The 12,710-nt window shown below is 36.6% G+C and overlaps 1 protein-coding gene across 11 annotated transcripts in view; it reads left to right on the top strand.

Moving 5' to 3' along the window:
* LOC140641224 (palmitoyltransferase ZDHHC2-like) overlaps nt 1–12,710 on the top strand; it is a 464,956-nt gene that overhangs the window by 208,193 nt on the left and 244,053 nt on the right. The window contains exon 8 of one of the 11 annotated variants that reach the window (XR_012037750.1): nt 6,108–6,196. The exons of the other annotated variants lie outside the window; for them this stretch is intronic. The gene's annotated coding sequence lies outside the window, so the exon portion shown is untranslated. Of the gene's footprint in view, nt 1–6,107; nt 6,197–12,710 lie in introns of those variants that run through there. 11 annotated transcript variants of the gene reach the window in all.

Here is a 12,710-nt window from a genome sequence, read left to right as displayed (position 1 = left end):
AGCACATGTGTGAGTGGGCATACCCGCTCATACTCACATATACATGTGGTATCGGGTTACAGGAATGTTTTCTTTATGTGCCCAACCCATAGGATTACCAAATAACTTATCTTCTAAACTAGAGTATGTCTGAGAGTTAAATAAGGAACTATTGGTAATTATTTGCTGATAAGAAGCATAAACCACTATTGTATTGGGCCAGTTGGAGCTATGGTCACCCTAACAAGAACCCACTCATATGATTCACAGCTTCAAATGGAAATGACAAATGTTTCCTTTTAATATTACAGTCCTTCATGAATGGCCATGTTTTATCATTTTTATATTAAGTGTCCTGCAAGAACCATGTTGGCTAGTTGAGCAGGGATTCAGATGTTGGGCAATTTCTAGTTGAATAAAGTTTTTCAATTTTTAAAAATATTTATTTATTTTAGAGAGAGAGAGAGAGAGCATGAGTGGGAAAGGCAGAGTGAGAGAGAGAAAATCTGAAGCAGACTCTATGCTAAGCACAGAGCCCTCATGGGGCAGGGATTGTCTCATGGTCCTGAGATCATAATCTGAGCAAAAACTAAGAGTCTGATGCGCAACTTGCTGCACCCACTAAGGAACCCCTGCTAAGTTTTTAAAAAATAAATACCTTTGGGCATGCATTTCTTCTTAGGAATAGTTCAGAAACTATGGCAACAATGTGACATTCTTTGAAACCATCTTGAAGCAAAAGAAAATATCAGAAAATAGGCTTTACATGATTTCTGTATTTCCAAAATATTTTGAATGTATTGGCCAAGACTGCTATCTCTGGAGACAGATGCTTGTAGTGCAACCTAGGCTCTGACATCTGCTTAGTTGTGTGGTCTTGGGCAAGTTATTAAACTTTCCATATTTCCACTGCAGCAGCAGTTAAGTTGGTATAATTCTAGTACTTCATACGATTGTTGTGAAGATTAAATTGCTCCATATGTCAAACAAGTACAATACCTGGCACACAGTAAGGGCTTGATTTAGCATTTATTATGAGATCCCTTGCTTCAGTAAATTGCATTACCACCCAGAGTGCTCTGGCCCTAAACTACCCATTTGATTTAGTGCCAGAGCAAGAAATCTGGAAACCATTATCATATCCTCCTTTTATCACTCGTCACTAAATTTCCAGGTAATTGCCAGTTATTAGTGTACTATTTGTTCAATGAGCTTTCCTCACTCCCATATTGCTTGTCATTGATGCAAGGCTTGATCTCAGGAACCTGAGATCATGACTTTAGCCAAAGGCAGACACTTAGCTGACTGAGCCCCCAGGCTCCCCCAGCATGACTTATATAATACATAATATAATAAACCGCTTTTTGACATAAATCCTTTCAGTGGCTCCTCATCCATGGATTGGCTTTATTAGATCCTTCAAAATTTGACTTCTGCATACTTCATTCCCCCACCTTATTTCTAGTCACATTTTCCTCCTACTTGCAGACCAGCCAGACAAACCTTCTTAAAGCTCCATGAAAAGCTGCCTTACTTGAACCTGCCTTTCGTGTAACACTGTCTTTTTTCCTCTCTTTCCTTACTTTGGCTTTAAAATGTCTTTTTATTGTTCAGGTCTCAGTTCAGCTGTTATTACATAAAGAGCTATTTGGCTCACTTAAGTGAGGCTAGGTACCCTCTTGCTGCCTTCCCACATGGCCTATGCATCTTTTTCTCAGAGCACCTTCTAATAGGAATACAGACAGTGCATGGTTTGATGCTTCTGATAGAATATAAACTTCTAGGGAGAGGCTGGAATCAGTTCTTTGTTGTACTTATACTCCATGCACAAATAGGGCCCATAGTGTCTATTTGAAAGTTGCTGGTTGAATGAATGAATACAAAACTGTGGTGTTGCTTAATGAATTAGAGGAAGAGATTTTTATATTGTTTTTTGGCTTCTTAAAAGAAAAATGCTAGTATCTCTTTCCTATAAATTTTAAGGCTTTTCTCAAATGACCTTTTAAAGAAGTAGGGGTTTTCTACTTAGAAAATCCATATGATGAAATCAATTCTTATTAAATTTGTAGAGTTGTTTAGAGATAAGGAGACAAGAAAGCATTAAAAAGTTAATTAAGGAAACAAGAATTTGTGGAAATGTTGTGTCATCCCTGAAATTGCAAAGATAATTGAAAATACACTAATTCTAATGCCTTGTTGTTATATATTCTTTTTGCTTGAATGTACTATTCCATTAATCTGTCTTCCCTTGTCCTGGAGCCATATTTCCATAGAGAAGCCTGAGACAGCTTTATGTGGAATATCTAGCCAGATGGATGCCTAGCCTAGAAAGAGAGAATTCAAATTTTTATCTGGCAACAATGAGAATACAAAACTATAGCTCATGATTACATGTCAATACTGGACAACTGAGGACTTGTTTATGGTGAGATTGAAATACTTTTATTTCAGGATATTAATAAGCATGAAATTTTGTCTCATTTTATTTAAGGAATACATTCTCATTACAGAAATAATTCTTTTTATGGGAAATTAATAACAAATATCCATTCCTCTAAGGCTGTGCTGTCAGTATGTCAGCCTGTAGCCACATGGAGCTACTGAACACTTTAAAATGTGGCTAGTCCAAATTGAGATGCATTCTAAGCACAAAATTTCAAATACTTTGTTAAAAAATCTAAATTATCACAATTTTTTGTGTTATTTCAATAATTTTTATGTTTATTTTTTTACATATAATCTGTTTATTGAATTAGTATTTTGGATCTCTTGGGTCAAATGAAATATCTTATTAAAAGGGGCACCTGGGTGACTCAGTCAGTTAAGCATCTGCCTTTGGCTCAGGTTGTGATCCTGGGGTCCTGAGATAGATCCCTATGTTGGGCTCTCTGCTCAGCAGTGAGTCTGTTTCTCCTTCTCCCTATGCCCTCCCCCCCTGACTCATACTCTCTCTATCAAATAAATACATAAAATTTTAAAAAAATAAAAAATTAAATTAAATTAATTTCATCTTGGGGTGCCTGCATGGCTCAGTTGATTAAGTATCTGACTTCAGCTCAGGTAATGATCCCAGAGTCCTGGGATCAGTCCTGCATCAGACTTCCTGCTCAGGTGAAGCCTGCTTCTCCCTCTTTCTCTGTCCCTCCCCCTGTTTTGTGCTCTTGTGCTCTCTCTCTGGAATAAATAATAAATAAATAACTTATAAATAAATAACTTATTTTATTAAAAATAAAAGTAAGTAAATAAAATCTTTAAAATTAATTGAACCTCTGCATTTTTATTTTTTAAATGTAGATACTAGAAAATTTGAAATTATACAGGTGGTTCACATATTTTTATTGTAAAATTTGCTCTAAGTGGCTCAATTTTATAGCTTGTTTGTGTGCATGGGTCTTGAAATAGCTTGAAATAAAAAGAACCTCAGGCCAAGCACTGTGAACAAAGTTCACAAAGCTAGTGAATACATTTATGTCATTGCATGCCATAATTAGTCTGTACTGTAGGTTAATGCATATGAGTAGAATTTCTTTTCTTCTCTAAGGATATTTCTTTTTTTAAAAAAATATAAATAGTATATTTTTAAGTCATCTCTATACTGGGGAGCTCAAACTCATGACCCTAAAATCAAGAGACACATGCTCTCCCAATGCAGCCAGCCAGACACCCTTAAGGATATTTGAATCATGCCCGTCATATGACCTCATCTTGTGCAAATCTCTGAAGGAAGCTGGGAAATTGTAACTTCTGTTGTGCTAACATTGGACCTTTACTATTGATCTCCCTCTTGTCTTTGGGAACAGGGAATCAGGCTTGGGGACACCTACCAGGGAACTTGGTGGGTTGGCAGGGACTTGCCTACTAGGGGCAATGTGTACAGCAAGGCAGTCTGGAGGTTGTGCCAGGGGAATCTGAAATCAAAGCCCAGCAGACAGCCTAACTGTGCCCTTAGTAAAAAGAGTGAAAGATTCTGCAGAGGTTGCAACACTTGAGAACAATGGAAACTAGACTGAAGTAAGGATAAACATGGGTGACAGACAGAGGTGGAAAAATCCCTTGAGCTTAGAGGACCAGAGGCAGATGGTGTTTTAATGGAGCATGGGTGGCCCTGAGCTGCATGCAGAGGAGTTGGGAGGTCATTAGACATCAGCCCCTTTCAGACAACCAGTTACTATTTGTATAAGTGTAACGTATTTGAAAATAAAATTTGTATTTGATACAGAAAGAGTGAATCTAGTTTATGGGTTGTGTCAAGCAGTTTTCTGCATTATGAAATTGAACCAGCAGTTGTACATAATAAAAAGCTATGGCTGTGCCCCACGTAAAGCTGATATCAAATGTGAGCTTTTGCTTCAGAATTCTTAACTGAGCTGTCTTGTATTTTGCTTTTCATTTTGCCACTGTTGCCAAGTGTCAGCCTCTGAGTTCATTTATACACAATATATGGTTTTCCAAAGTAGATAATAAACCACTGGTTTGGTAGCTTTTCAGCAATGTACTCCCATAGCTGCAGAAAACAACTACAACAATAATCTGTGTGTGTTTGTACGATTTTAATTCTATTTAAATTTACTCTTCTCAGATGTAGCTTTAGTATAATCAATTTGTGCATGCTAATATTTTTGTGTCTTAACCTGTTCCTTGGTAATTACTCTAAGAATGATGTCAATTACCTGTTCTGGTTCTCTCTAGAGGGATAAAGTCATTGAAAATGAGTGATTCATTGAGCGTGATAAGAAGGAGGTTGAGCTGGAATATGGTTTGGGAAGAGTTTCCCATCAGGGTGCTGCATTTTAATTTGGGGTAGGATTGCTCAGGAGATAAATTTTTATCCCTTTGAAATGGGAAAAATTCTTCATTGATGATGTCTCTATGAGGTCATGGAAGCATACTCACAGGGATGTTTTTTCTCCTTAAATCTCTTAGGCAAAGATTGAGGAATTAAGTACTCTCTGGCTCATAGAATCAGATGGAGGCTGAGGAGACAGCTATTAGACTTCTTCATTTAGGTATCAGCATGATAAGGCCAAAGAGGAGGTCAGAAGTTCTAGAACCATCTTTCTGGAATTTTGGTAGAGACTTCCCTGTGGCCAATCTTGCCTCTGTTTTGCCCATACCACAGAATTCTTACTTCTCCAAGTCCCCTTGGGTGTCTGGTTTCCCACTCCAGTGTCTTTACTTTCAGTCTTTACTTTCACAGCATTGAGGACCCAACTGGGTACATTATGTTAACCCAATTCAAGCCCAATCACAGATGGGTTTTGTTCACTTTCTGTGGCTAAAGGCCATAGGAGCTCTTGCTCCATTAAGAAAACATGGATTCTAGAATCATACAATAATTTGGTTAGAATATGTGCTCCAATACGTCCTAGTTAGGCAACTTTCTTAATTTCTTTATGTTCATTTCCCTATCAAAATGGAATTAAAAATAGTACTTTGCTTAGAGGGCTGCCATGAGGATGAGTGAAGATTAAATGAAAAGTGGTTAGCTAGTTCCTTGCCTATAATTACTAACAAATGCTGGTTAGTGTTGTAATGGAAGAAAAAGAATATCTCAGCTCACTGCCACATCTTTGAGCTCCTTCTGAGTATGCAGTGTCTTGACAGTAGGCAGTCGATGGACACATATAAGCTGAGGCCATCTTCAGGGAGTCCTTTGTCCTCGCATACTAGCACACACTGTAATACAAGTCCTCACATACTGTACACACCATAATAAAAGCCTGTAACATTAAATTTTTGTATATGCAGAAACTCTGGAATTCAGTTATTTTTAATGAAATTCCCTCTTTCTCAAAGCATCAATCATGAACAAGTTTAAAAAATTAAGGCTGCCTTAGAGACCATCAAAGGGACTCTACACTGACTTATATTTATCATTTCTATATATTTGTCTTTTCTCTTTTATTGAAAAGCTTGTGGATAGTCAATCATGCCAGAAATTGTACACTCTATCACTTCTATCAAAGCCTTTGATACGAGACACAGAAACAATTTCCTGATTGGAGGTTTGTTTTGTTTTGTTTTTTTCCATTGTATTGGCATAATTTCTGTTTATCAGATTAAATACTACAAAGAGAAGAGTATGTAGTATATTGAATATTTACTTCAAACTTGGTGAATCTCCCCAGCAGAAAAATAAAACCTCAGGAATTAACAAGAACAGCTGAGGAAGGAGTCCAGTGAAATGACCCCATTTGTTTAACCATTCTAGAAAAAGTAAGCATATTTTATGTCACTAAAATCATAAATCTTTCAAAATGGAGGTTGTATGAATTTTACAAATGTATTATCATCTCTTATTATTAAAAAAAAAAGAAATTTTAGACCAATTAGCTCCAGAGATTTGCATTGACTGTTTGATGACTAAAGAATGGTAAACTGTTTTTCTCTGTTTTCCATTTTGAGAAATAGGAGTCAGATGTCCCCACACAAATAAGACTCCTTTTCTGAAATAGTAATAGATAGGAGGGCGTGGTAGATAAAAACAAAACCTTTGAGGTAGATGTTTATGGTTAGAAAATACTGTGTGCCCTTAAGCAAGTTTATTAGCTTTTGAGCTTTACATTTCTCATTTGTAAAATGGATTTGATACTAGAAATCACTTCATAGGGATTTTTTTGTCTGATCTTAATGTATGCATCCACGTAAAAGTCTTAGAAAAAAATTGTCTCATAGTAAGTATCCTACCAAAAATATTATCATTATTGTTAACATTATTATTGTTTTATTATGATTCCATATAAAGGAAGTTTTTGACCATTTAGATATGAATTCTTGTCTATTCAAGACTTACTTTAGGATTCAGTTCTTAGTTATTCCTTCTAAAATAATGGTAAAAGAATGAGATATAATAGGTAGAGGCTTCTTCTCACCATCCAAATAAACTAATACTAAAATTCTAATACCTAATAGTAATTTTAGATAGATATCCATTATCCTTAAATTGTGGTGTATTGTTACGTGTCTTGGGTTAGTTATGAGAGAAGTTATGGATTAATAATACTTAATTTCACTTCATACATACCTTCCAGGAACACTCTAGCCCTGAGTGTTTTTTTATCTATTTGAGTACTATCACACCCCTTCTGGTCCCAAATTCTACAATTTTGAGTATAATAATGGAATTATTGGGGCTCCTGGGTGACTCGGTTGATTAAGCATCCGATTCTTGATTTCAGCTCAGGTCATGACCTCAGGGTGGTGAGATTGAGCCCTACTTCCAACTCTGCTGGGCACGGAGCCTGCTTGAGATGCTCTCCTTCTCTCTACCCATCTGACCCTCTTCTTTTTTTTTTTTTTTTTTTTAAGATTTATTTATTTATTTATTCATGATAGAGAGAGAGAGAGAGAGAGAGAGAGAGAGAGGCAGAGACATAGGCAGAGGGAGAAGCAGGCTCCATGCCAGGAGCCTGACGTGGGACTCGATCCCGGGACTCCAGGATCGCACCCTGGGCCAAAGGCAGGTGCTAAACTGCTGAGCCACCCAGGAATCCCCTGACTCTCTTCTTTCTTTCTCTTTCTCTCTCCATCTCAAAAGAATAAAAAGACAAGAAAAGAAAGGAGGAATTAATGTAAGGACTTACATTCACAGTAATAAATTAACATTGTATAATTAACTCTAAGCCAAACTCAATAAAAAGCATAAAGCCTTCAATTATACAAAAAAGAAAGATTTAAATTATAGGGAATCTTATTTATGATAAAAATCTATAGTCTATCAATTTTTAAAGACATTCAATACTAAATATCTAAATTCTACTTCCACATGTTGTGCACAGAGGAGAGGTCATTCAAACATATATCTAATAAGCTTTTAAATATATATTCTATATCCTTAGTTATGTATATCTCAAAATTAGGAATCTCAAGGCATATGTAACCTATGGAAAAATGAAATATATAATTAAAGGTATATATAGATAGTTTTATTTAATAAGTGGCTACTGTTTTTTTAAAGGTACTTCTTTAGAGGTATAAATATTGTATATTCTTAAATGTGTATTATTCTACTTGGATGCATTTAGTTTGGGGAAGTGTAAATTGCAGGCAAGGGAGATGATGAGAGCTCAGGCTTATATGCTTTGTGTAGGAGTAGTGTGTAGACTAGAGTGGATGGAACAGAAGGTTTGGGGGATTGGACAGAGAGCTTCAAAGTTGGATGAGGAACATATTGCTGAGTGCCTTGAATACCCAGTAAGGATATATAGCATAATTCTGAAGAAAAAAGAAGGATTACAAATTTTTGAGAAAGAGCATAACATATGCAAAAGTGTTTTTGCTGAGATTAATCTGGTAGCAATTTTTAGGATCAATTGGATAGGAGAGAGGGTAGAGTCAAGAAAGCTGGTTGATCTTGGTTTAGCAGCAGTAAAAATGTAGATGAAGGAATAAATGCAAGTATTGTGAGTTCATGAAGTGCAAATATAACGTAGTCATTTTTGTACCCTCCACACACAGTGTACAATAAATGCTTATTTTTTAAAAATATTTTATTTATTCATGAGACACACAGAGAGAGAGGCAGAGACATAAGGCAGAGGGAGAAGCAGGCTACCCACGGGGAGCCTGAGGCAGGACTTGAGTCCAGGACCACTGGATCATGACCTGAGCCAAAGACAGATGCTCAACCACTGAACAACCCAGGCTTCCCTAAATGCTTAACTTTTTAAATATAAGAACCTGATTGCTGAGTACATGTGTTGAGAGCTTAAGTGAGAGGTAAGTTAAAATAATTCCAGATTTTCAAACTTGGGTGCTTGAAAATAATATAAGCAATGGGTCTGCCTCTGGGGTTAGCTGATTTGGGGAAAGATAGCAAATTCAGTTTTATAAATTTTGAGTTTTAGCTAAAAAGTCAGTGACTAATCTATACTGAATTGAATGGTGAATCTGTCAAAATACTCAGTCAGATAATGGAGGAAGATTTTAAAAAATACTCTTGAAACTAGTTTTTCTATTTTAGAATTGGAATGAAAATTCCATTTAGAGGGACACCTGAGTGGCTCAGTAGTTGAGCATCTGCCTTCGGCTTAGGGCATAATTCTCAGTGTCCTGGGGTTGAGTCCCACATGGGCTCCCCAAAGAGAGCCTCTTCTCCCTCTGCCTGTGTCTCTGCCTCTCTCTGTATGTCTCTCATGAATAAATAAATAAAATGTTTTTTTTTTTTTAAAGCTCCAGTTAGAAAGAGGGTTGCTTCACTCAATTGTCAGTAGTCAGATTATTGACAGTCGCATACAGACAACTGTGACTCTTGTTTTGGTTTGATAAAATATTTATTAAGTTCTTATTGTAGTTATAATGATCCAAGGTGCCAGTATTATGCATGTTTGATAAAAATTGGAGATTTAAATATATATATATATATATATATATATATATATATATATATATATATCAGACAGGACCACTTTATTAACAATGAGTCAATAGGCTGATGATACAACCGGTGTTCTCTTTATATACTATATGCCACATCTTCTTTATCCACTCAGCTAGCTATGGGCATTTAGGTTGCTTCCATATCTTAGCTATTGTAAATAATGTTTCAGTTAACATAAGGGTACATTTATCTCTTTGAAGTGGTGTTTTTGTTTTCTTTGGATAAATACCCAGAAGTGTAATTGCTGGATCATATGGTAGTTCTATTTTTAATTTTTTTTTTGAGGAAACCCCATACTATTTTCCACAGCTACTGTACAAATTTACATTCATACCAACAGTGTATGCCAGTTTCCTTTTGTCCGTATCCTCACCAACACTGGATGGCTGGTGCTGGAGTGGGTCCTGGGTAGGGCATCCTAGAGTACACTGTCCTGGGACTGGCTTGGCAGAATGCCAGGAGCTAGAACTGGTAGGGGCCACAGTGAGGAAGACAGCTGGGTCAGGCCTGGGCTGAGATGTCCCGGGGTGCACTACTCTGGGCAGCTGGAACTGGAGCTGGAGCAGGAACATGGCTCGGGGGTGGAATCTGCCTTATGAATACGTGACAGCTGGTATGGCCAGGAGCCTGGAGTATGTTGAGGCAGCCTTATCAGTTTGCTTAGAGCACCTGGACCCTGCTTCTGTCCATGTTATGAAGGTGGAAGAGGAATTTTAAAAATGGCGCTTGCCAACATTTCCAACTCCAGAGAGTTCTAGTGGTTCCCTCATCTGTTTGATGTTTGATCTAGGATTAGAAAATTTATTTCCTTTATTTAAAGTGTAGTTGCCCTTTAATCCACTGTTTTGTTTGTTTGTTTGTTTGTTCGTTTGTTTTTTTATGTACAAGCTAGCTTGGGCAAGTCTGTGTGCGGGTCCCTCAGTGATAATCCTTTCTATGGTGGGTTATGACATTAGGGATCACTATGTATCTATGTCTCTACCCTTCTCTGTGTGGTCCCTGTATTATTTACGGGGTAGAAGCTGTTCACTTGACCCTTAGTTCTTCTTCAAGAGGAATTGGCTTTTCCGTAGGTATTGATTTTAGTATGTCCCATGGGAAGAGGTGAATTGAGGGTCTTCCCACTCCACAATGTTGGACCACCTCCCCCACCACTGGCATTTTAGAAAATAAGGAAGATTGATGTTCAAGAATAAAGCATCACTGTTCACACACCATTTTGAAATAAAAACACATTACCAGAATAAATGACCTAGGCAAACAAACTATGTTTTGGGATATAGTTTTGCAATCATCTGTAATCTGACACAATTCAGCATCTAATTGCTCTTGGAAGAGAGAGAATGATTAAGAGTCATTGCTTAGAGTCATTCCATTCCATGGAAGAACTCTTAGGGCCTAATTCACAGAGACGGTTATGCAGTTACCTTATTTATTTCATCATTTATAATACCAAATGGTGATTTCTGTCTGTCATACAGTATTCCTTTCAAAAATACCAATTAAGATACTCTTCAAGATTCCAGGCTGGCTGAAATTACTTGTAACAGAAGTAATTTGAAACAACACATTTATGATCAGTTTAAGAAGAATGAAGCTTCAGGGGCAGCTGGGTGGCTAAGTCAGTTAAGTTGCCGACTCTTGATTTCAGCTCAGATCATGATCTCAGGGTTGTGAGATTGAGTCCCCCTGGGTCTCTGTGCTAGGTATGGAGCCTGCTTAAGATTCTCTCTTTCCCACTCTCTTTACCTTTCCCCACCTCCGTGTATACATGCATACCTGTTCTCTCTCTCTCCCTCTCTCAAAAAAAAAAAAAAAAAGGAAAAGAAAAGAAAAGAATACTGAAGCTTTAGATACTGGGCTAACTGATTAATAAGTTTATTCTAGGATATCAGTATCTCATTATACTCATCTTCTTAGTGAATACATATTTTATTTTTTAAAAAGAAAGAATTACATAAGCCCACAGTAAGGATAAAACTGTTTTATTTCAGCAGTAATTACATCGTATTCATGTACTCTCAGTTGTATTCTCTGGTGATAGGTCTACTTAAATCAAGAGAGGAAGTGATTTTCAGTATCATCTATTTTATGAAGATAGCAAATTTCTATCTCTGGCTTTGATCCTCTGCCCTGAACTCCACACTCATATATTTAGTAGTTTGAGCTCTATCTCTTCTTAAATGTCTAAAAGATGCATCAAGGTTATATTTAAAAAAGAACTCTCAGCATCTCAACACAACCCTGTTCCTCTACTTGTTATCTGTAGCTCAGTAAATGGCTCTTATATACACCCTCTTAATGAGTCTAAAATTTTTGAGGTATCCTTACTTTCTATAATCCCCTCAAATATTCCACCATTGGATAGAATTGGCAAATTCTGTGGCTGTTCTTTACAACTGTGACTTGAATCTGAACAGATTTCACCATTTTACTTCTATCATAGTCACATCATATGTCAGTTGAGATACAGATATTGCGTTTATTTTCCTGGAAACTGTTTACCTATTTTCTTTTTCTTTTCTTTCTTTTCTTTTCTTTTCTTTTCTTTTCTTTTCTTTTCTTTTCTTTTCTTTCTTTTCTTCTTCTTTTTTTTTTTTTTAGATTTTATTTATTTATTTATTCATGAGAGACACACAGAGAGAGTCAGACACAGGCAGAGGAAGAAACACTCTCCCTGTGGGGAGCCTGATGCTGGACTCGAGCCCAGGACCCTGGGATCATGCCCTGAGCCAAAGGCAGATGCTTAACCCCTGAGCCACCCAGGCATCCCTATTCTCTTTCCTAATCAGATCTTTCAACCATATGATATAGGTAGGATTAAGTCCTCTTACATGCCAAATCAGGGGATGGGATCACAGTCTCCTGATGTCTACTTTGACAAGGGAATTGGTTAGTTCAAAGAAAAGAAAGCCCAAGACTTAGAGCAAGAAGTGAACATATTTCTGCTTCCCTGTATGATGAATAAAGAAACATATGACTCTGGTTGAAGTCAGTAACTAATTTGAGAGCACAAGGATTGGGGATTTAGGTAAAATTCCCATGGTGGGAAAGAGTGGAAATTTGGAATGAAATTGAAAGCTTATTAACACTACAAGGCAACTACATCTTTGATTTTTCAAATACCTGATCCTCTAAATGCCTTGTTTTCAATACTTTCAATCGAAGACAATTTAATCAAATAGAGATTAAATTTTCTGCTTCTTCCTTATGAAGAATAATTTTTAAAAAGTTTATCTAAAATTTTTTTATGGAAAGAAATTTTTTTTACATTTTAAAATTTAAATTCAATTTGCCAACATATAGTATAATACCTAATACTATGAGGATATAATTTTTAAACATGTATATA

This window comes from Canis lupus, chromosome 10 (assembly GCF_048164855.1).
Source record: "Canis lupus baileyi chromosome 10, mCanLup2.hap1, whole genome shotgun sequence".
Lineage (NCBI taxonomy): Eukaryota > Metazoa > Chordata > Mammalia > Carnivora > Canidae > Canis > Canis lupus.
This window is presented reverse-complemented; position numbering and strand designations above follow the sequence as displayed.